The sequence below is a fragment of the Myotis myotis genome, unplaced genomic scaffold, assembly GCF_014108235.1.
Source record: "Myotis myotis isolate mMyoMyo1 unplaced genomic scaffold, mMyoMyo1.p scaffold_m19_p_2, whole genome shotgun sequence".
Classification (NCBI taxonomy): domain Eukaryota; kingdom Metazoa; phylum Chordata; class Mammalia; order Chiroptera; family Vespertilionidae; genus Myotis; species Myotis myotis.
In genome coordinates, this window is record NW_023416324.1 from 206,877,849 (window position 1) to 206,904,595 (window position 26,747).

General features: G+C 35.2%; 1 pseudogene; it reads left to right on the forward strand.

Moving 5' to 3' along the window:
* The first annotated feature begins 4,398 nt into the window (after window positions 1–4,398).
* The window catches only part of LOC118675798, a 44,150-nt pseudogene continuing 21,801 nt past the window's right edge, over window positions 4,399–26,747 (forward strand).

Sequence of the window (26,747 nt, forward strand, 5' to 3'; positions counted from 1 at the left end):
AAATAATGTATTGAATCTTAAGCCAAGTACTTTACTAAAGAGCCTTATAGCTACCTTCTGATTCAGTAGAGAGAACTTGGACTTTTATAATCAGGTAGAATTTGGTTAAGGTTCTGATTTTACTACATTAAGTTTGTTTCTTGGATCTATGATTCTCAGTATTCTCATTTGTACCACAGGAACAGTAGTGTATCATTCTAAAGGTGGCAGTAGCAAGTAAATGGGTTACATTTAAAGAGCCTTGTAGAGAACCTGAAGCTCAGTAGATCTTTCATAGTTTATTCCTCTTTTACTTTTATATATTTTACAACAGATTCTACCATTAGATTCATGGTGCATCCTGGACATAAAAACAGAATGTGTTTGTGAATTTTGAGATTACATGGCCCCACATCTAGTTTAAGTACCTCTCAGAGTTTAGCATATTAAGTCTTATACATTTAGAAAATGTCCTGGACTAGAGTTGTGGAGTCCTGGGTTCTACTCTCTTCTCTGATATTAGTTATATGACTATCTTTTCTTATTTATAAAAATAAAGAATAAATACCATTGGTGGCATTTTCTAGAGCTAACATTCTTATATAGAATATGTTACTTACCAATATGATATATATATATTGAAGTGGAACTCACTAAATACCTTTTAGCTTGAATATCAGGAGTTGAAAACTAGGAAAATATTTATATTCTTGTGATTACCAAAAATGAAATGCTTATTATACAAATCATTTTTTTGCAATTTGATTTTCATAAAAGTTTGCTTCCTAAGCCAATTTACCTCAAAATTTGTCACCATCAAACTGATTTTGTTACCAACTATCAAAATTCCCAGGTACTAGGTCCTTATCCTTTATCAGAAGCTTTGAATACAAAGTAAATATTTACATTTTAATCAAATTGGAAACTAGTGAAAGTAATATAAACTGATTGGTTGACTTTATAAAATACCATAATAAAATACTATTTAATAAAATAATATTTTATTATTATCAATATAATGAAATGGTAATATATGATAGTATCTCACATAGCAATGTGTTAAAATACTCAAATAAAATAATGTTTTATTACAAATATAATAAAATAGTACATAATAATGTTTAATGTAGTAGTTAATAACTTAGTATAGAGGTAAGTTGTATATTATAAATAAAAGATATGAATGAAATATTTTCATAGTTTTATTTCATCAGCAGTGTACAATTGTGTTGATAGCTATATGCTCTTTTCTTGATATCTAATAATACCAAAGCAAGCGTAGTTGAAGATGAAAGGTAGGAAATAATTGTACATGCCTATAAATAGAAATGACTATGAGCATCTGCTCACAATAAATGTAATCCTACTACTCCTTTGTTTTATTGATTCATATCAACACTGAATATTTGTATTGAATGGGAAGGAAGAAATGATCTAAGTTAAACAAGGTTGAGAGGTCTGACCCAAAGACTTAGGTTCAATTACACTTCTTAAAACCACTTCTCCATTTGAAAAGGAAGTGCTCTAGATTATTTTGTTAGAAGGTACTTGTCTTATTTTAGGAGTTGTGTGTGTGTGTGTGTGTGTGTGTGCGCGCGCACATAATGTGAAAAAAATTTTTGATATGCTACCCAATAGTGAAAATACCAATGGTAAAAAAAAAATCTCATTGGCTAGATACATTGATTAGCAAGCTACATTAAGTAAAAAACTTTAAAGGATGAGTTTGACATTTTAAAAAATCACTCATAATCTACCATTCAGAGATAAGTATTATTATTTACTTTTAATATTTTTCTTCTGAAAGTATTTTTCTTCTTGTTGGTAGCATTTTTAGAGTTGAGAATTACAGAATAAAGTGGTATAAATATTTTAAGTTTCTAAACATGTATTGCTAATTCTATATTCCTAAAGCTTTTTGATAAGATTATATCAATTTATGTTTCAAACAGCAGTACAGGGAGTGCTGCTGTCACACTATGCTCACTCACATCATTGAATCACTCTCTAATTGCAAACCTCTTGGCAAGTACAAAGGCAAAATCCCTGGAGGATGGACAAATTACTTAAAGGCAAGTGCCCTGCTTTGTTTAGAAACACCTTATATTTATAATATTTACCAAGTTAACTTTAATCCAGACCTCACCATCTAAATTTATTAACTCATACAACTTGAGAATCAACATCAAGAACTAATGTTGATTACCTTAAATGGGCCCCTAATATGGCAGGAAGAGGTTTCATATATTTAATTCAGATTTTTAAAATACATTTTTTATTTATTTCAGAAAGGAAGGGACACGGAGGAGGAGAGAGAGAAAAACATCAATGATGAGAGAGAATCATTGGTTAGCTGTCTCTTGCACCCCCCAACACTGGGGATTGAGCCGACAATCCTGGCATGTGCTGACCAGGAATCGAACTGTGGCCTCCTGGTTCATAGTTTGACAACCGACCGATGCTCAACCACATCAGCTGGGCTACAGTTTTTTTTTAACAAGCTGAAGGGGAGTCATGCATATTTAGAGACAGATGAAAGAGAGGATTAAGATGTTTGTACATTTCAAGTGAGTCAATTCTAGCTGGGGCCCATTTGTCTCAGTATTACTTGTGACAAAGAAGAGAATCTTGCCTCTAGGACATTATTTCATGTGTATTCGAAATTTCATGCAAAAGTAGTCATCCACAGATGGTTTCTCTGTAGCTTGGTCGATTTGAACAAATCGTCCCAGAACTGTTCTGAGCAGTGGCTAAATGCCCACTTCACAAATCCCTCATTGTCAGTCTTCAGGGAGTGGACAGGAATGGAATGCAGATGAGAGAATCTAAACTCGTCCTCAACCCTTGGAGGAGGCCTCTCTCCAGGGCAACATTCAAGTACATCGGCCTTGCTGCAAGGCAAGGTCTCTACTTTATGGGAGATCAACCCAAAAAGATTAAAAAACCCTGCCTGGTACGTTTAAGACCACATTTTACTGACACACACACACACAAATTATGGTTTTGACCTTTAACCGTGCTTTTTAAATTCTCTGTGTTAGTTGTTTCAATTTGTTAAGACCAACTTCAGGTCATCGGGTCCATGACTACCCAGACCCACAGGGAACTCCTTTCTGGTATTAATTATCTCTATTGTCATTTATTGCTTCCTATTTCTTTGTTGTTGCCTTTGCTGCTGTAAACATGTCTTGAACTCTAAGAAAATTACAATTATATCAAGGTCAGGGCTGGATATTTTATTTCAGTCTATTTCCTTTGGTGCCTTGGTTCCATCATTATGGACTGAATACTTGCTAACAATTCTCAACATATGGAACATACCAAATGTTTAGCTTGTTGGGACAGTAATTTAACATAATCATGTTGAATGTTTATGGTCTGGTCAGGGAGTGATATTTCCTCCCATTAATTCCCATATGTAGACTACTAAAGCCAGAAATAGTTTTTATTGGACAAAAAGAAAAAGGGAAACCGCATTGAATCTTACTACTAGTCATCATGGGCTTTAATGTTCGTGATTCCAGACAGGGAAAATGAAGTTTAATGAATAAACCATAAGCAAACATTATATATGCCTTTAAAACACATTTTGAACCTTTTAAAAGAAGAATATTTGTTAGATAGAGACAATTAAGTGAATTGGGGAGAAAATTGCTCAGGTTTTTAATAATGGGAGATAATTTACAGTCTTTGGAGTATTTATACATGCCTCTATAAAAAGACTTTATGAATAGGACATCCACACAGGGTGTGGCAAAAGTAGGTGTATAATTGTGAGTATGCGAAACACAGTTTATTCTTATATTATTTATTAATTATTGTATTATTTTCCATACAAACAACTGTAAATCTACTTTTCTCCCATCCTATATATCACAGTGTGGTCAATATAGTTCTGGCTTTTGTCTGATGTTCTGAAAAATTATGAATAGCCTTCTTTTACCCCTTCTCAGGTCCATCATGTCACAAATGGAATAATACATTTTATCAATACACAACTGATGTCTTAGTCAAGATCCTTGCTTTCAAAGCATGGAAAAACACAAACCAACTCAATAAAAAGTATTCCGAGATCAGGTAGCTACATAATTATAAGTTTTGAAACACATATCACATAGTAGTCTGTTTAAAATTTATTGTCAGCTTTATTATAGTAAAAGTAAAATATATACATATTTCTAGTCAGGTTCTAAACTAGTTCAATGTGTGCAGACTTTCAAAATAGAATTTGAGGGTGTCTGTTATTTGTACTTTGTTGATGCAAAGTAAATTACAATGTGGTATATTGTAAAGCATTTTTAAAAGAATGTTTCACTTCTTTCCCTTGAATTGGAAAAAACAAAAAGATGCTTTAGAGGGAACATTGTGATCTGATTAAAGCTATTCAAATTGAGAAGAAATAAATGACTTCATCGCAGAATGATGGGATATGTGCAGAGTGACATGAAGTCCCAAGACGTGATGAACTTGTGTGTTTGTTTTTTTAACTGTGTTATTAACAAGCAAGTGGCTTTTGGGTCAAGAGCCTGGTTTCCAAAAGGTAAGTCAAACCTCATCACATATTTTCAAAAGCATGCCCGTTTAAGAAATTGAATATCATAATGCAAGTTCATGTCAGTCAATCTCTAGTTTCTAAACACCAAAGATATCACATGATCTCACTCATTTGTTGAATATAGTGAACAACATAAACTGATAAACAAAAATAGATACAGAGACAGAAGCATCGAATAGCCTGTCAAACTTCAGAGGGAAGGCGGGCTGGGGGGCGGTGCGGGGAGGGAGAGGGTAAGAGATCAACCAAAGAACTTGTATGCATGCGTATAAGCATAACCAATGGACATAGGCACTAGGGGGGTGAGGGCAGGTGCGGGGGTGGGGTGGCTGGGGGGAGGTCAATGGGAGAAAAAGGAAACATATGTAATACTATATGCAATACTTCAAACAATAAAAAATGAATAATTTAGTCCTTCGACCTGCAAGTTCCAGTTGAAGAAGGAATCAGTTGTAGAAATAAATAGAAACCAACACAAATAGCATGATGCTCTGGAGCAACTCGCTCCTTCAAAATGCAATCTGTTTTTTCTGCTTCGTTGAAGAGAAAGCAGTTGATGGTTTACACCTAAATTGTTTTCAAATGTTTATCATAAAATGTGAAAATAATAAAAGTGTCTATGAAAAAAAGAAGTATCTATTCTGAGTCCTGGAAGGTGGGTGAGTCATATCCCAAGAAGTGAGCAGGAGTAAATTGCAGTTGCTTTTGTTGTCATTTGCCACTGATATTTGTTGTCAGTACATTTGGCCCCAGCAGTCTAGAGATAGAAAGAACTCCTTCAGATGGGTAAGAGATGTGGAATGAGAGTGGAGGGAATGAGAGGGTGGAGACTCATGTATGTTATTGTTAAAAGCAATAGACATGTGACAAAATGCCAGTCATTTCTATGGTTCTGGAAGATGAGTCGTAGGTTTTCCTACTATTAGTAGCAATACCTAGGCTCAGTTCTCACATTTTCATCATTAACTGTGTCCATTGGCTGAAAACTCATTATCACTTCCTATTTTTTTAAATATATTTTTATTGTTTTCAGAGAGGAAGAAAGAGGCAGAAAGAGATAGAAACCTCAGTGATGAGAATCATGGATCGGCTGCCTCCTGCATATCCCCTACTGGGGATCAAGCCCACAACTCGGGCATTTGCCCTTGACCAGAATCGAACCCAGGACCCTTCAGTCTGTAGGCTAATGCTCTATCCTCTGAGCCAAATCAGCTATGGCCAGAGACAATGATTTTAAATCTTTTAAAAATAGATGATATTCCCTCTCTTCCTTGCCTTTTGTATTTTTCACATAAGGCTCTGTGATGAATGTGTGTGCATAATCATTTTATACAATGTTTTTTAATGCACTTTCTGAATTACAACCATGAGAATATTAGAGCCAGAATAATAGGATAAAAAACCAGTGAGTCGTAATCCACATTGTCTAAATTTCTTAGAAGAAAAGGACTCACTAGTGCTCTATATTAATTATGTATTTAAAATGTATGTTAGTTTTGAAATATTGAAAATTCCAATCAAAAAGAGAAAATGGAATACAATCTGTTTATTATTTTGACTTCTTAAAATATTTATTAAAACTGAAAAAGAAAAATCCAGAAGCTAAAATATTTTAATTTCAGCAGAGTACTTCCTTGGGACATTGAAAGACCTGTAATATCTATTGGAATTCAAAAAGCTCTTGCAGAACAACATTTTGATAAGTTTAAATGCAAGTAAATGAAAAGCTTAAGTATTGAATTTTCTTTGATACACATAAGAATTTTGAGAAAAAAAATGTTTGGAACATATGCTCCGAACTCAGCAAATCAGTAACTATAGGCAAAATGTCCAATGTGAGTTCATGAAACTCATAAATTTCACAAGGAAAAGGTTTCCCAATAAAAAGGCAGAAAATAATCCTATATAATAAAAGCCTAATATGTTAAGTGCCCGGTCGGCTGGTCATCTGATCACCCATTTAACCAATCAAAGCGTAATATGCTAAGGCCCTCAACCACTCGCTATGACATACACTGGCCACCAGGGGGCAGATGTTCTGGCCGGTAGGTTAGCTTGCTGCGAGGGTCCGGCCAATTGGGACATGCCCTGGGGCCCTCCTGCAGTCCCTCCCTCAGCTGGCCAACCTCCCGCATCCCTCCCTGGCCCCAATCATGCACCGGTGGAGTCCCTCCACATGGCCTGCACCCTCTCACAATCCAGGACCCCTCAGGGGATGTCAGAGAGCTGGTTTCAGCCCCATCCCACAGGCCAGGCTGAGGAACCCCACTAGTACACAAATTCATGCACTGGGCCTCTAGTATCATCATAATATTATTAAATCTTTACAACTTTCTTTTGAAATGAGAGAATCATACACATTGAATCTCATTAAATCAGCTGTATGCAGTAGTTTAATTAAATAGTGATACACGTTTTTGCCTTTAAAATTTTTGGACGCTCATCTAAAATCAGATAATAAATTGGTAGCAATCTTTGTAAATATTTACACACACACACACACACACACACACACACACACACAAAGGGAGGGCCAGAGTGTTGTTCAAAAGTCTTCCTATTGCAATCAGAACTATTCTTTGGCAAGTCACTACCCATGTGCACATATGTTTATGATAAATTTATATATATATCTGATAGGACAGTCACACATACTGTGACATGTATTGTACAGATCCAGATGCTGTAGGGACAATATCAGAACTACAATTGTTCAAATTTTAAAAAGGTATAAAAGATTTAATACCAAACACAAACTTAGTTGTGATTAAATAAATAGACTTAACTCCAAAAGTGCATTCCAATTCCCTTATTTCCTAATACGAGATGGAAGAGGCAGATGGATACTCTCACATTAGGGCAATTTCAACCAGAATGGGCTTAACTGGGCAGCTAATGATCATAAATAAAATTCAACTTAAAAACCAAATGGAACTAAATGTCCTGCCAAAAGCAGCAAAAATATATTTCTGAGTAATAAACAATAATGTCTTTAGAAAACTTCCAGGGAAATAGACATCTTAGTTCTCTCAGCAGGTGATTCTATACTACAGGGTAGGATTTCTTTTTAACATGAAAGTTATACTCTGTAACTGCTCAGGAGTTGAGTTTTTGTGTGCCAGGTACATCCAGTAAATGTGGAGGTGTTTTTGTTGTGCTGTCCTTGTCTTATGGAAGTATCACTGAAGAAAAAAAAAATTAAAGAATGGATGCTTATTGTCAAGTCCAGTTCACTTTAAGGTAGCAAGATGGATTCGGGATTTTAGCCAAAATCAAGAATCTATTTTGTATTATTGCTAACCTTTCAAAACAAGGGCCATTAATCTGCTCTGTAAAAACTATTCAGAGACTGTAGATTTAACACATGTTATAGAGCACTGATGACTAAATACTAGTACTGCCCACACAAATGCAGATTTCTGAGGTCCAGTATGGGATATACTGTGTTGGGGTTCAGGAAGCTTTAATTCATAGAGCCAAGTAACAACTGAGAGAAGAATGCTACCTTCAATCTTGGTCACACAACGTGAAAGTGGGGATACAAATTCAGCTCATTCTTTTGAAAGAATTTAAGAGTCAAAACCCTCTTGGTATCTTTTAAACTTTACTCCCCACAATATGAATGCACCGGTAAACTATAATAGAACCTCATTTCTTAGATATAGTGGGGGAGACAGATATGTCTCTTCCTGTAAATTTAGAAATCTGAAATTGTGATCACTAGTTTGAGGGACTATTATCACAACCTAATTTTCATCTGATGTTGCTCAATTTTTAGGAAGTGTATTGTTCTTGTTTTATGAAATTTGTAATTCCGTTGTCAAGAATGTGTCACATAGGTTAAGTTATTAAAATGCTAGCCTTAAATTTAGTATCCTATATGTGTTGTTATCATATGGCTTATTTCATGAAAGCAAAGTGCATCATCTATTGAAGAAAATCTAGAACACAAGTAAATTTGTAAAGAAAATTAAAGATATCAAAGTAGTTAAATCTATGAAACTAGCTGCTGCCTTTATTTTCTTCTTTTCTAAATGTATTTTTTATATATTTCACAGAAATTACTCAGAAGTAGAAGCCAATCTTGCATGCAAATATATAAAGGGCAAGATGACTATATCTGTAGTCAGCCATTGGCAACTGTCTCTAACAGTAACTATAATCAAGGCATTTTTTAAAATACATTTTTATTGATTTCAGAGAGGAAGGGAGAGGGAGGGAGAGATAGAAACATCAATGATGAGAGAGAATCATTGATCGGCTGCCTCCTGCACACCCCACACTGGGGATCAAGCCCACAACTCAGGCGTGTGCCCTTGACTGGAATCGAACCTGGGAGCCTTCAGTCTGCAGGCTGATGCTCTATCCACTGAGCCAAACCAGCTAGGGCAAGGCATTTTTTATAAAAGAAAAATGTTTTCTCCATATTGGCTCTCTGCTTTTGTCATTCATTCATTAAAAAATGTTTGTTTTGTACTTACCTTGCGCTGAAAATTTAAAATTGAACAAGTGGTTTCTGAGTTATTTGGAATAAGATTAGAGATCAGCTTTACAGCCTATAGATAAAAATTGAACAAGTGGCTTCTGAGTTATTTGGAATAAGATTAGAGATCAGCTTTACAGCCTATAGATAAAAATTGAACAAGTGGCTTCTGAGTTATTTGGAATAAGATTAGAGATCAGCTTTACAGCCTATAGATAAAAATTGAACAAGTGGCTTCTGAGTTATTTGGAATAAGATTAGAGATCAGCTTTACAGCTATAGACTAGACATTCAGCGAGCACCTTGAAAAAAAGATGGCCCCTTTCTGTAGGTTCTGTCTCACCTAAACCAGTGCCTGGCATGCACTCATGGTTCTCCTAACACTTGCTGAATGAATAGGCAATTGCAGGGACTTTTCTTGGGATGGAGGGATTTTTGTATGCATCCTCTACATTTCTATACATTCCACAAGTCTTCACCAATTCCCAGGTAAATGGTGCTACTTTCCCCTTTTGAATGAGTTTGATGAGGTGTCACTGAAAAATATTCTTGAAGGCAGATTATAATGCTTTCTTTTACAATATGAAAATCACACCACACACACACACACACACACACACACACACACACACACACACACACACGCTGAGAAGTGCTGGACCTCTTCAGATGATCACAGGCAACAGACCTTGCAAAATACCTGAACATTGTGCTTTCCCCAAGGGAGGTGAACACATCATAAGATGGCAGATGTGTTCTGAGTTGTTGCTTTGGTTTTAGACATGTGCACAAAATACATGTGCACTAAATAAAATAAACATAAATGTGCTCTTTATTTTGAAGACACCTGGCTTTGTGGGAAGTTAAATGGGTGTGTGATGTCTTAGAAAATACCTAAAAGGAACTGTAACTCAACATTAAATTTAATACTAGGAACTCTTGATCTTGAACTCTAACTTAAGTTACTATTTCAGTTAACATGCAAGTAATAATCATATGCCTAAGCTTTCTCAAGACCCATAAGCCTGGAAAGAGCCAGTCTCATGACCTGCAAGTATCTACGTGAGCAGTTTTGCTTCACAGAAGACAGGGTCAAAAGGGGAACAGAGTTAACATCTATTGAGCACCTTGTGTATTCCAGGCACCATGCAAATTGTTTTATTTAGGTCATTGGCTTCCCTCTCAATATGAGACTACAAATGATAAGAGGAGAACTAATAATAGTATAGATTTTAACAAACTATACATTATTCTTTATTATTACCTGTCCCTGTAAGGGTATTTTTAGATGAGATTAATATTTAAATTAGTGGACTTGCAGTAAAACAGATTGCTCTTCATTAAGTGGGTGGGCCTTATCCAATCAGTTGAAGACCTGAATAGCACAAAATGACCAGCCCCCGCTGAACAACAGAACATTCTAATATGCTCTGGAGAATATATCCCTGGACTTATAAGGTGGTTTCTACTTTTCCAGAAATTTTATGAGATATAAAGAAATGTCATATTCTGCCTCATTTTAATTCCACCAATCCTTTAATCTTATCATTACCCATTGGTCAAAGCAATATGAATGAATCTCAGGAGAAATTATACTGAAAATTCAAATGAAATAGGGTTTTCTTGGGATAGATCTAAGAAATATATTCTTGCTCTACATGGTTTGGCTCATGTGGATAGAGATCAGCCTGCAGACCAAAAGGTCCCAAGTTCAATTCTAGTAAAGGGCTTGTATTTTAGTTGCAGGCTCCTCCCCGACCTGGGGCTTGGTCAGGGCTGGTGCAGGAGGCAACCAATCAATGTGTTTCTCTCACATTGATGTTTCTCTCTGTCTTTCCCTCCCTCTTCCACTCTCCTTAAAAACCAATGGAAAAATGTCCTCAGGTGAGAAATAACAAAACAGACAAAAAAGAAATATATTCTCTGCTCATACATATCTGATTATTTACAATAAGATCAGTAATGGCAAATTGAGTGATATAATAACTTCATACAGAATTCTTATTTGAAAAATTCATTTTAGTTGAAAACGATTTACTTAATTGTGGATTTAGAAACACTGGTACAATATATAAAGAGTTTATACTTGCTCTGTTTACTTACTGTGATTATTACCACAGCTTTTTTTTTTTGGCCTGAATCCCTATGATGACAGAGATGCCATGAGAATTAAAAGAGGTAATCCACTTAAAGCTTTTAGAAAAACACCTGACCTGTAATATATAAGAAACTGTCATTATCCATTAGTTGTGATTATTATTGTTACCTTTTTTCTTCCTCTCACCATGCTCTCTGAGAAGCCACTAAGTATTTATGACTCCTCCCTGCTGCTGGTCCACTAATTCTAACGATTTATCACTGTCACTGTATGTCAGGTCCATTCTGTACATCACTCTTACCTACCCCAACATCCTGCTCTGGCCTTTCACGCTATTGCAGTTACCACCTGACTTTTCGCTATGCCACGAGTTGCTTCTTCTCCATGATAGCACACATACCACTGTCACATTGTATCTTTCAAAAATGGCTTTGGATATTTGACCCTTCTAAAAAAACCTTCCACTTCTTCCAATTTCTGAATTAAGATCACACTGTAAATTGGCATTCATGACATTCTACTATCTGGAATAAACTGTCAGTACCATACATGTGGCCTCCAGATGAACTGGATTATTGTTGCCTTTTTAAATACATATTATTATCTTTTTAAGTAATTGAATAGTGACTCTCAGGATTAGGGAAGTGATCACCTTTTCTCAGAAATCTCTCCTTTAGATCCAATGACACATCATTTTCAAGAACTTCCTGAATCTCACAGGTGAACTGTCTGAATCTATGTGCTTTGTTTAACATGTATCTTATGATTCTTTGTACTGAGGATGCTTGCATATCCCCTTATATCAATGTGATAATCATTCTAATAGTCATAGGGCCTTTAAAAATGTATATGGATATAACTGATAAATGAATAAAAAATACACTTAACGCTTACAAAGCAATTCCACAATGAAATATTCCTTGTTTTTTAATACTGCCAAAGTAATTGGATAAGAAAAGTAGAAACAGTAATTACATACATGTTTTATATGCATAATACAAATAAAATAATATTTTAAAATAAAGGCATATTTGATATCACATATACATAAATTAAGCCATGACAAATTTAAGAAAATTCTATCTCAAGTTTTTAAATTAGATATCAATTATTGTCAATCTTTATCAATTTACCTGAAAAAAATGCACATGAAGCACAGAAAGCTCCTCTCCCTATTACAGGGGAAGCAAAGAAGAAATAAATTTTGTTCTTGTGAAAGACTTAATGAGGGAAAAAACAGATGGAAAACCCGAATCTGACTTTCAAACAAAAAAGTTCTTTGAAAATAATGCAGTGGGTGATTTCCTTCCCTCTCTCGGCAATGCCATTTCAATCTCTAAGAATTTCCTATTTACTCCTTGACCTTTCAAATGAGGTCATCACTAAAGGAAATGTCTTCTTTCAAGAGTAACTTCTTACTTTAGAGATCTTAAAGGGTTTCAGAGTATAGACCTTGTTAGATCCTGTTCTTATGAAGAGGAAGGGTAAGCAAGAGCTATTTGTCAATGAAAGCACTTGCCAATGAATGTCAGAGCACATGGGTGCTTCCTGAATGTACAGCTGTGCTATATGGAACCAGACTCCATGTAATGCTAACATTTTAAAATACTTCCTAATAGTTTGTCTCTAAGTGACATTTTAGAGATTGAGGTTTTTTTCCATTTAGAAACTAAGGTTATAAGAGCAAAATAAAAGTTGAGCTTAAAATACAATTGTCAAAAAATATGGCAATACTATTCATTTTATTTATGGTTCTAGATGAGTACTTGAAATATTGGGGGACTCACTTTGTAAATTTTATGATTGTCTAACCACTATGCTGTACAGCCGAAGCTAATATAAAATTATATTGAATATCAACTGTAATTTAAAAAAAAATAAAAAGAAACACTACTCACTACATGGCTTCATCAAATTCAAATAAGACACTGATTTCCTATCAATCTATTTTTGTGTGTGAAATTACTTGAAAACTTTAGAAAAGATGTATATGTGTTTTAAGATAACTTATAGTGAGCCTAATAAAATAGATATAATGTTAAAATTCCATTATGTTATCTTTACCTTGTTTATTATTTGCATTTGATTTATGGTGCCCAAAGCTTAATTAAAACAAGGACTTAGTATAATACATTTCCTAAAACATAGCTAAGTGTATAAGTAAATGATGACAAAAGATACTCTTTTCATGAAAATATTAGTTTCAAAGATTTTAAATCAGGAAATTCAGTTGAGGACATAACTATTTTTTAATTGCATCAGCTTTTTCTTTCCTGATAAGTCAGATCTAAATAAACATTATTGTTACATGATTGGTTAACATTTAATTGAATGTGCTCATAAATAATTTTGAAGCCATCTTAGGTCAAGTTCTCTCAGAGGACCTTGAGAGTTACATGTATTCAAATGAGCTGAGCACTCGACAATTGGCTTAATAAGGAAATTCTTCCAGGAGAAACCTGTAAGGAAGTGTAGGAAACAGGGTAGGAAAAGGGAAGAAGTCAAGCAAGGCTATGGTTTCAGGGGAAGTACAGACTCAGCCTGATCCCTTGGGAGCTCTGTAGAGGAAATTGCACAGTTTGCCCCATCTGGAGTCAGGGGAGCTGAGTTGTTCATTACCTACGGGCCATCTCTTTGAACCTAAGCTATCTGTATGGTCAACTCAGTGATAAGACAAGTGCATTCCTCTGAAGCTTGCCATTGCCAGTCTTTAGCAGCAAAGCGCATAGAACTTAAGGAATGAGCACACACAGTTCCCAGAAAGGAGATCCAGGGATTTGGGGATGAGGCTCCAACACTGTCTATTCTAGGAAGTATGTTAAATCTTAATCTGCAATACTAAGAAATTCTAATAATATTGTTGCAGACTGCCAGCCATGCACCCCAAATCCATTCACTCCCCGCGTCACCACTTCTAGTTCTCTGATACCTTGCTGAAAAACCTGATGTTATTAAAGTCTTCCCTTACACTATTCAATTCCAAACCTCACGGGTTGAATCAGGATTGTGTGGGGCCAACCTTACAAGTGGCATTTTATTTGACAGTGATTGGTTTAGACATTGGCAAGGCACTTAATCCTGTCTAATGAGATTTCGGGGAAAAGATGTTCAGTTGTTTAGATGTTCACCCTAATGAGAAAAGCTGCACAAAAGGAAATGTCCCTTGTCACCAAATGTCACTGCGGCTGCATGCCATGCGGGAAATGCTAAGGCCTCTTGCCATCTTGAGTGGCAACAAAAGGTACAGGAGGGGGGTGAGAAAAAGGATGGAAAGCCATTGAAGTTTGTATGGGATTTCTGGGCCACTGTAACCTCTCCATATCCAGATTTCTAAATGTGTCAGATAATAAAATTAAAAGAATTATCATTTGCGATTTCTGTTATTTGACACAAACACATTTTAATTACTATAACAATAGCTAGCTCTCAAGCTACTTGCTTTGACAGATAGATACCATGTAAAGCTTGTAATGGGCCAGATACATTTCTAAGTGCTTTACATATGTTAATTCATTTAGTAATGTTGCTACTGATGGGAGAAGACACGCCCCACAGCTGCTAATAAATATCACGATTGCCAGGCAGAATCAATGTCCTTCCATCTTGTTGAAAAGGTTCACACCACATTGTGTCGCTCACTGAAATTACTATCGTTTCCATCACTAACACCACCAAAACCACAGTGAAGGAACAATAGACTTTGTTCTTGGTTTTTATTTAAGAAACGTAAACAAGCATCTTTGCAAAACCATGAAAAATATTTCTTCATGATTTTCTTAACAATAGTTCTTTTAAAAATGGTTTGTAATTTATAAGTATGCTAAATTAACTCTTGCTAACATTGGATATGCCCTTTTCCATTCGCTGTGTTATCCCAGGAAATATTAGCTGAACACCACCCAGAAAGTTTTCTAAGCCATGTGAAATGCAATCAAGATGTTTGCGAAAACAAAGCACACACACATACACACATACTGTCGATGATAGATAGATAGATAGATAGATGATAGATAGATGATAGATAGATAGATAGATAGATAGATAGATAGATAGATAGATGATAGATAGATAGATAGATAGATAGATAGATAGATAGATAGATAATAGATAGATAGATAGATGATAGATAGATAGATAGATAGATAGATAGATAGATAGATAGATAGATAGATAGATAGATAGATGATAGATAGATAGATAGATAGATAGATAGATAGATAGATAGATAGATAGATAGATAGATAGATAGCTGATGGAGATAGATAGATAGATAGATAGATAGATAGATAGTGATAGATAGCTGAATAGAAGATAGATAGCTCGATAGTAGATAGATAGCTAGGCTGATCGATAGATAGATAGCTAGATGATAGATAGATAATAGATAGCTAGATAGGGGGGATAGATGATAGATGATAGATAGATAGATAGTAGATAGAGAGGATAGATAGATAGATGATAGATGATAGATAGATAGATAGATAGATGATAGATGATAGATAGATGATAGATAGATAGATTAGATAGATAGAGAATAGATAGATAGATAGATAGATGATAGATAGATAGAGACTTGTTCTGTATAGTTCTCTTTTTTATTATGTTCACCATTACATAAGATACATCAGATAATAAACTATAATATTTTACTTAAGAAGGGCATCCTCTTTAAAATATGATTGAGAATAGTTAAACTTGGTTCAGTTCACCTGAGCAATTAATTAAATGGAAATCTTTGATGAGTCCTTGTTGCTAGATTTCAATGAATAAACTATTCACCATCCTATATTTGCCTGCTATCACACTTCCATATTTCTCCTTATTAACGTCCTAGGGTTATGAAGACTACAGATTAGATATGAGCCCTGGGAAAGACTTCATGTGTAGCCATGTCACCGCCTCTCTGTGCCTCTTATACGCTACCTAACCCTGCTAATGCAGAGGAGCAATCTGAGTGTGTGTAGTTTCATCAGAGAGAGAGGAAGAGTAGGAGAACAAGGTTAACTACAAGAGTTCACATTCTAATGTCCTTTAGTCATATGACCTTGACAAAATGAGTTAATCCTTCTGAGGTTTAAAGCCAGTACACTTTGATGGAGAACTGATATTTCTTCAGATATTTGTATCAACTTGATAAAGAGTTCAAGGATGATTATGAATGAATATGATTTCTGGACACTCGTGGTACAGATTCTCAATAAATATTTGTTCCCTTTTTTTGCCTTTATGATTCAGATTAAGAAACCATATTAGGTGATGTTAAGTTCTCTAAAGGAGACCATTTCTGCTTAAAGGTATGAACTTCAGCCTCATGCAGTAGCTAAAATTTTTATTTATGCTTAAGGTGTTTTTTGTTTTGTTTTTTTAAATATATTTTATTGATTTTTTACAGAGAGGAAGGGAGAGGGATAGAGAGTCAGAAACATCGATGAGAGAGAAACATCGATCAGCTGCCTCCTGCACTCCCCCTACTGGGGATGTGCCTGCAACCAAGGTACATGCCCTTGACTGAATCGAACCTGGAACCCTTCAGTCCTCAGGCCAACACTCTATCCACTGAGCAAAACCGGTCAGGGCTATGCTTAAGTTTTAAAACATCGTGTTGATGTATTTTATCCTGCAAGTGTATTTGAATTTTAAAAAGAAATTATTAATATGAATGTTAATTCAAGATATTCAAGGGCTGACTAGAAATATTCCAAGAGAAGGATGTCCCCCCCAAAGTAATGAGGCATAACCTTCTATGCTGAGAATTTTTGTATAACTAAGACATAATGTGTGAACAGGATATGAGGCAAGTCAAGCAAAGATTAGGGTTTGAGACTGAGGGCCAAATATTCAAAAATCTTGTACAAAATAAAATAAAATAATTATAATAATGATTAACATATATAAATTTCCATACTTTTCAAATAGTAAAACAGGGTGCCCTTTTGTAGAATATCAATTTTAGTCTAGGATTTGGGGGATAAGTGTATGAAAGTAGGAAATTCATAATATACATATGAAAATAAACAGATATATATTGAGGAGTAGGAATGAGAAATTAACTTGAAAAGGATAAGACTTCAGATTTTTGTATCAAGCTGCTAAACTTTTAACCTCCCAGTCTCTAGGAATAACCAACTATTCTCTCATTTTGTATTTTGATGGAAAACTTGAAGAAACATTTGTCTATGCCAAGCTTATTATTTAATCTAATTACCACAATAATTATAGAAGGTACAAATGAAGAATCTAAGACTTAGATGGTGAAAATAGTTTTACCAAGATTATGTAACCTACAATTTACAAAGTGGGGACGCTACTAACTAGAATTAAACTTGGTTTTCCCCAAATGCTTTACTTCCTTAAGTAAATAAAATTTTAGACAAAAGTGACAAGTCATTTAAGCATTTAAAATAGTGAAGGGCCACAATTACACACACACACACACACACACACACACACACACAATATGATTAAAGAAGGAGGAGCCATTCAGATATTTGAAATCATCCTGCTAAGAAATGATCGGGGTCAGGAAAATTATAAAATTATATCTCTTTACTATCCCAGGCTATATTAATCTTGGAAGTATCACTTTTTTAAATAATGAAGTGAATACCTCAGTGTGTAATTGTTGCCCTTCACTATTAATAAGGACTTGTAAGATATATGTGAATAAGTCACATGTTTACTTCCAAAGATAACTCATGATAGTGAAAAGATGTGGGGAGACAAATAAGCCAATATTTCTTTTGCTTTCATATATTTTAAATGTATGAAGCATTCAATTTATTTTGAGATAATCAGTGGTGAAAGTAATGCCATCAAGCATGAGTGGAGACTTTTAACTAGAATCATGTGCCATGTAAAGCTGTTGGATAGAGTTAAAAGGATCAGAACATTGCGGGGATATTAAAAAAAAAAAAGGCAAGTGCTCAGTTGCTTTTGTAAGAGATTTTTAAATTAAAGCAGCAAATTCTTTAAAGCATCACACAATGGGTAGAATAAAAAAGAAAACTAATTAAACTATTTTATAGTGGTGCAGCCTTGTAATAATCTTCCATGGAGTTCATGACCACAGGATTACTAGACCTTGAGAAGTATTTGGAAAAGAGGTCAAGGTGAGAGCAAAAGCATCCATGTGAAACTCAGCTGGCCTGCTGGGGCATGTCTGAACCAGACATCCACTCCTGAACCACATGTAGAAATAGGTAGAAAATAAAGTGCTGTGTGCACATATCTATGTTAAAAATATGTGTTCTTATGAATATATTCATGTAATGCATATGTTATAAGTATATGAAATAATATGTACTAATCGCAGTAGAGGATAGTTTGACAGCACATTTCAAAAGCCTTAAATATTCACAGTACCAATTTATATTAAAGAAAGACATCATCAGAAAGAAATGTGCATATTTAGTAATATACTATTTATTGCAATATTATTTATAACAGCAAAATACTTCAATAATCCAACAGTCTCATGTTTTTTTATTTAAAAGAATGTATCATCAACATATTATATTAGTTATAGGTATACAAAATTATGAATGTATACTAGAGGCCCGGTGCACAAAATTCATGCATGGGGGGGGGTGTCCCTCAGCCCAGCCTGAACCCTCTTCTATCTGAGGCCCCTCAGGGAATGTCCCGCTGCCACAGGTTTTGGGCCTAAACAGGCAGTCAGACTTCCCTCTTGCAATCTGGGGCCGCTGACTTCTAATGACTCACCTGCCTGCCTGCCTGATGCCCCTAACTTCTCCCCTGCCTGCCTGATCGTCCCTAACTGCCTGTGCCACAGCCCTGCCACCATGGCTTTGTCCAGAAGGACGACCAGATGGTAATCTGTAAGATGTCCAGCCTAATTAGCATATTACCCTTTTATTAGTATAGATTCATATACATTGCAAAATAATTACCACTAGAAGTCTAGTTAACATCAGTCCCTATGCATAGTTATAAATTTTTTCCTTGTTATGAGAACTTTTAAGACCTACTCTCTTAGCAACTTTCCAATGTACAATACAATATCAATAACTGTAGTCATCATGCTGTACATGATATCTCCATGACTTACTTATTTTATAGCTAACTGCAAGTTTGTACCTTTTGAACCCCTTCACCCATTTGGCCACCCCATTTTTTGTCTGTGGTTGTAACTTATCTGTTCTCTGTATATATGAGTTATTTTTTTGTCAGTAATCTTAATTTTCAATAGTAGAAAAATGATAAAATAAATAAAGCAATATTCATAAAATAGAATGTGTGCAGAAATGCATTAAGTGAGTATTTAATGACATAGGTGTAGAATAACAACACAATAATTAGAAATAATTGCATGTACCAACAGATAATATATATGTTCAAATAATTATATGAATATTATATATGTATATATAGAAAGGCTAGTAAGAAATACACCAAAATATTTAGCTTATATTAAATAAAATAATACCGGAGTTGTATGTATGTTCTTTGTTTATGCTATCAGAAGGTTGCCATTTTTTATTAAATAAAACCCTTTATGTATTATACTTAAAAAACATTGTTTCTAAATATCAATTTGAGAAAAACAAAGTCATGTTAGAAATGAGTTTAAAGAAGTATTATCAACATAGAAGAATACAATTTAATGAAGAATACATTTTAATGCAGCCTAAAACTAAGCTCATAAAGTTCATTAACTGAGGGAAATCAGCAAGCTCATTACATTTCCTTAAGCTGCAAAGTATGTAAGTCTGAGTCTTTTTTCCTACTGTGCTTTTATTAAAATATTCCCTTTGATGTTCTTTAATATATCAATTTTCTTTTAATAAAATTGTGTATGCACCAACACATTTTTATATATTGGCACATGATACTTCTTATTCTAAGGCTGAAAGAAACTGAGTTCTGCCCAAGCAGGTAATTCGAGTCCCACATGGTGACTCCAACCTCCCATTCCTGAGAATCTTCTGGAATGCTTCCTTTCTGCAGGGTAAGTTAGGGCACAGTTTACTATATAACCCTCCCAACACCAGAAATTATCTTTGGTAATATTTTTTAAATTATAAAATATACTTATTGAAGTTATTTTGAGAAATATAAAGATACATATTCTATCATTGAGAGAGAAATCCTGATATTATTTTGTGATAGAAAAGCACTACAAGGGAAAAATTCAAAATGGTAACAACTTTGTATTTAATTTAAGAGTGTGTGGAGGAGAAAGGGAAGGAGAGAGGAGGTTGGAGAGATAGAGGTAGATAAAGATGAGAGAGAGAGAGAGAGAGAGAGAGAGAGAGAGAGAGAGAGAGAGAGAGAGGGAGAGATGGAATGAATAAATGGAGAAAAGGAGAATGAGACATTAAGCATAGAGGAGAAAGATCTTGTTGGTTGGTTGATAATTCAATTAGCAAACTATCCTAGAGGTATAAGATATACTCAGTGACATGTAGCATCACACTCATTGAAAAATATCCAATGGAACATAATATCTAACACACTCTGACCCCATTTATCTGCCCAATAAGTCCTAGGAGAGAGAACATGAAGGGAAGGGGAAACCCCTCCTCCTGACTGGTTTCCAGGGATTTATGAATAAAGGCAGTGGAGCAAGTACCAAAGTCACACTGGGTCTTTCTTTGTTTTCCATGTTTCAAGCATTTGTGTGAGAACCAGGTGCACCAGAAGGGCATAGGGAATTACTTTGGAAATGGCAATGTTGGTCTTATCCTTTCTCTTTTAAAACTTTTTATTGGAAGAAATGGCTTCCTTCAATTTATCCTTATACCAGATATATTTGAAAATATATAAATTATTGGTTCCCCCAGCCGGCATGACTCAGAGGCTGAGCATCAACCTATGAACCAGGAGGTCATGGTTTGATTCGCAGTCAAGGCATATGCCCAGGCTGGGGGCTCCATCCCCAGTGTGAGGCATGCAAGAGGCAGCCAATCAATGATTCTCTCCCATTAATGATGTTTCTCTCTCTCTCTACCTCTCCCTTCCTCTCTGATGTCAATTAAAATACATTTTTAAAAATTATTGGTTCAACTTATTAATGTAAATGTAATTAATGTAAAAAAAATACAAAGTTTTTTACTCATGTAGTTTATAGTGTAGGGATGCTACAATGAGAGATAATATTTATTTTAATGTATTGAATTGAGTTTGGGTTAGGACTATAAATTGAGAGGGGTCACAGGACCTTAATGAATACAGACAGAATTTATAAGTAAAGCAATATATTTATTGATTACTTAATAGTATTATTCATATATGTAATTTATAACATTTATACATATATCAATACCTATTAGTGATATTTGCATCATGCTATAAATATGAAGTAAAAGTCAAGGTGATTTTTCAATTAAAATCAATGAGATAAAAGTTGATTAAATGGTAATGGGCTTTGAACCAATTTAAACTAAAACTTCACTCAGGCTTGGTCCAAGATCATATACTGGACAAGAAAATAAAATTGCCATTTTGACATGTTTTTTGATCATTTGAATTTGACTATTAAAAGTGATGTTTTTGGAGATTGAACACACACATACACACAAGAGCAAAAGTTGAAATGTAAATAACTACCATTTTGAGAAACAAAATTAATATGCCAAACTTTTCTTATACTTTATTTAAATCTAAATAGTTTGAACTTTTTATTCATCTGTTTAGTAGGAAATATATTGTTACAGAAATTATAAAAACTACCAAAATACTGATGTAGTATATACAAGATTCCTATTTTATTATTTATATAAAATGATGTTAAAATAACCTTCTTGAATACAGCATCATCAATTTAATGATTAAAGACAAATATATTTTACATTATTCAGAACATCCATATATATAAAAGGCTAATATGCAAAGTGTCCCCTCGGGAGTTTGATCAGGAGACTGGGAGTTTGATTGCTTGCTATGACATGTGCTGACCACCAGGGGACAGCATGGAATGAAGGAAGGCCCCAACTGGTGGCCTGCAGCCCTGAACACCAGCCAGGCTTAGGGACCCTACCCATGGATGGGTTTTGTGCACCGGACCTCTAGTTGACAATAAAATGTGAAGTTTTACAGTGGTTGATATAATATCATAAGTAAAATATTATCTGCTCTCTTTGCCTTTTGCCTACTTATTCCACACCATCATCATAAATATTATGGTACCTACTAGTAGCTATGCCTCACCGAAGCAAGTAAATACCATAATGTGGAGGTGGCAAATTTATCATGTAAATCAGACAAGTTCCAAATGTTGGACTGACAAGACTATGAATCTTTGGGAAGCAATTAAGATAACATTAATATCAAATTTTAATCTTTAAAGAAACAGATTAGTATATCTACTTATCTTTAGAATGTTTTTAAAAAAAGACTAATTTCTGAGTGTTTTCTACAGATTTGCACTACTTAAAAATAACATTTAGAGACTTTGCTTAGCCCCACCCTGTTTCAAATGACTACTGCTGTAGGGTTCCTAAATATACCATGTTCTCTAGTCCAGTGGCCTTCAGACTGGATATAGGCGGGATACCCCTCTCTGTAAGGGCATCCTTGGTGTGGATGATGTTAAAAGGATCAATGTCCACACCCCAACTTTAACATGGCTTCTTTCCAGAGGCACCTGTTCTGTAGCTGCATGTTCTCCTTTCCCAACTGCCCTTTCCGGCCTTCCTTCTCTCTTTTATAAGAGCAAGGCATTCATCCCTCCCATTCTGCCTCTAACTGCTGTCCTGGAGTGTACAGACTCTGCCTGGATTGTCCAAAAGACAAATGCAAGATTGGTGAATGGCTCAGAGGATCAAGAAACATTTTTTTTTTTTTTTGCCTCAAGCTCAAGGAGCTTCCAATATTTGTGGGGGAAAAATGAAAAATGAAAAATATATCTATATTATAGGTAATTGAGAATTTGGGCATACATATTTTAAGATTAAAAAATTACATATCCTTACTATTATACACTACTATTTCCAATAATTTATTTATATGAATAATGTTAATTATTTATAACTATTAAAAATAAGAATCAAATATTTTTATATGGATGATGGTAGGGATCAAATTGCCATGGTATTTTTTTTATTCCATAAAATATAAAAACTTGTAATAATTTTATTTCAAAGTACCATATTTACAATATGCCAAAATTATATACTGTTTACACCTTTTATGATAAAAAAAAATTAGATGTCAACCTAAAAAAATCAGTCTATTTGACTGAAGTATAGAGAAGAGATTGGAGAAAAATGTTAGTGAGAGGCTAATCAATAGGCTGTCACATCAGTACAGGTGAGAAAATTATTACTTGCACTAGGATAGTGGCTATAGAGCAGGAGATAAATAGATTCAAGAGGAATTGACAGGTAAAAGTGTCAGAATTTATTGGTGAGTGCAAATGAGAGTGATGTGCAAACACCCAGATCTCTGTTCTCAATGGTTACCTGGATGACTTGCTATAAAACAAGAGCGGCAACCCTGGGAGAGAATCAGGAGAACTAGGTTTGACACTGAACATCATGATTATGGTTTCAGATAGGTTGAACGGAGCCAGACTTTGGAACATGGAAGTAAATGTGAGATAGCAACGAGCTATGTCAGTCTGGAGCTGAGACAAGACGTTCTTATGCTATACAATAGTCCCCCTTATCCATGTGGATATGTTCCAAGACCCCCAGTGATATTTTAAAGCACAGATTTATGATAAAGTTTAATTTATATATTAGGCACAGTAGGAGATTAACAATAGTAACTAGTAATAAAATAGAATAATTATACAATACACTGTGATAAAAGTTATATGAATGCTCTCTCTCTCTCTCTCTCTTTCTTTCTCCCTCTCAAAATACCTTAACAGTTATTGTACTGTACTCACCCTTCTTGTAATAATGATGAAATGCCTTACTAAGTAGGGAACTTTCATATTTTCCCTTAAAGGAAGCACTTTACAGCTTCTCTTTGGCATATGCAAATTGCTAGTGTCACTACTCTTGGGCTTTGAGGCCATTATTAAGTAAAATATAGGTTACATGAACTTGAACGCAAGCCCCATGAATCTAACAGTCAATCTAATAACTGGAGGCTATATGTATACAGCAAGGATATTCTGGGCAATGGGATGATTCATGTCCCAGGTGGATGGAACAAGATGGCACAAGATTTCATCATGCTTCTCAGAATGGCATGCAATTTAATTCTTATGAATTGTTTATTCTGGAATTCTCCATTTACTATTTCTGGACCACAACTGACTATGCGTAACTAAAACCATGGAAAGTCAATGGATAAGAAAGGGCTACATTGTCCGCTAATGGAAAAGTCATATTCATAGGATGCTCTGATGGTTTCTACTGAAGCCATTTGCATGGTGAGGGTGAAGGGAGAGAACCTGAGGTGGACAATGGGTAAGTTTGGAAACAGTTATTATGGGAGGACATATTACCCAGGGTAACAGAATAATTGGCAACCCTCGACCTTTATTCAGAGGAGTGCTATAAACAAAAATATTTTAATGTTGTTTTCCATTCCTGGGGAACATAGCAAACTCACATTAATAATTACTGTTGTATTTTTGAGACTCTAGGAGGCCTCCTTGAACAGTTAAAACAAGCAAAAATCTCATTGTTAGCTAAAGCTTGGTAATAGAAGATATGGATTTATACTTGAATACTCTCAATATAAGTTTATAAATGAATGGTACTTCCCTATTCCCCCCTCCAAAAAAAAAAAACACAATAAAATAAACTTTGTGTTTGTGAGTGAAAGTGAAGCATGAATTAAAGGGAACCAGGAATTAAAACAAACAGAAAATATAATATCTTATAGGAAATTAAAAATATCATAAGCTGATGTGTGTATATATGGGAAGTAATGGGAATTGGAAGTCAGAGAGCGGTGTCAACAGTCTGGATCAAGGGGCTTGCAATCATAGCAGTTGGAGGAAAGATTGGACCGGAGCTTTGGAGTTCTATTTCTGTCTCTTGACTTGGAGAGGATCAATGTTGCCATGAGACGGTAATTGCCCTCCCACATTATGGAAATGTCAGCAGGAGGCCAAGCTGCCCAGTCTTACTGAGTAAAATCAGAACAGCAGAAGTTACTCTGGCGTTGAAAGGAGCTGGTAGAAACCATACTCACTGATTGGCTTCCCTTCCATGATTTCCTATGGATCCCTTCATTCTTTGCATCTCGAGGATAATGGATCAAAGTAAAGGAGACTTCCTCCTTCCTCAGGGCAGGCCCAGGAAGCTGATTGGAGACTTGGAAATCTGTGTGTGGGAAATGCTCTCTGAAACGCCATCTAGAAAAGAGCCAGGGAAACAGAATTCGGTAGAACAATAGAATGAACTGCATTTGTAATGCTACAGCAAGGTCAGCCAGTCCTACAGAAAATTCTAGAGCTGGGGTGGGAGATATCTCTAATTGAGACCTGGGAGCCAGGCCTTTGAACTCTGCAGTGACACCTATCACTAGGGATGGGGGAAGAAGTGGGGCAGATCCCTTAGGATGAGGGTAATTTCTGGAAAGGGATGCAGGCTGCATGTCTAGCTATGAGAATATGTGCTGCAAAACTGAGGGGAAGAGGAGCAGCATCCCATAACAACTATTGCACTTCCCTCAGTGCCACTCCTTTCAAAGAAACTCAAATGCAAGGTAATATTTGACCCAAATAGTTGTCTGGTTGATGAGGCAACCAAAGAACTGTTCTCAAGGAATGAACTTCCACCCAGGTGCTACTTAGTTCCTGTCTCTTCTCTCTCTCTCTCTCTCTCTCTCTCTCTCTCTCTCTCTCTCTCTCTCTCTCTCTCTCTCTCCCTCCCCCCTCTCTCTAAATTAATCCTTAGGAATGCAAATGACAGCTAGGCTTCCAATCTTTCCAAATACACATTTAAAGAGAGACTAACAATAGCCCCAGGAGTTATGAACTCAAGGTGATTTTGACCAAATGGATGGTCAGCAAACTCTTTCTTAAAGGGCAGATAATATTTTACACCTGGGAAGTCACACAAGCTCTGTCCCCAATTATTCAACTCTGCTGATGTGCCCAGAATCAGCCACCAACAATGCATAAACAAATAGATGTTTCTGTGTTCCACTAAAACTTTACTTAAAAATACAGGTGGAGGCCCGATTTTGGCCTGTGAGCCATCATTTGCCAACTCCTGAACTAGACACCTAAAATATATAATTACTACAAAACAAAGAAAACAAAATCAATCATAAGTCATACACCATCTAAAGCAAAACTTTTGGAACAGACTTACAACAAGTAAAAGTTGACATATTAGATATGATTTAAATAAGAGTTTAAGTGGAGTTTGGCAAAGGGAGGGAAGGAAGAGACACCTGTATTAATGTCAACATTAAATGTTTTAATAATAATAATAATAAAGAATACACAGGAGTAAAAAGACTCAATAGATGGAATAAGTAGAAAGATGAACACAAAATACTAGTGCACTGAAATGTCAGACAGTGAAATTCTCCCCCCAAAAGAGAAAAAAACATAGAAAGAAATTATACAAACACCTAAACGATGTTTCAGATGGTAGTTAGGCCTGTGATATCTTGGTGACAGAGTACCAGAAAGCAATGGGGAAAATAAAGTTACTGAAAAAAAAGAGACAATTTTTGGAAAAAATAATACCACATTT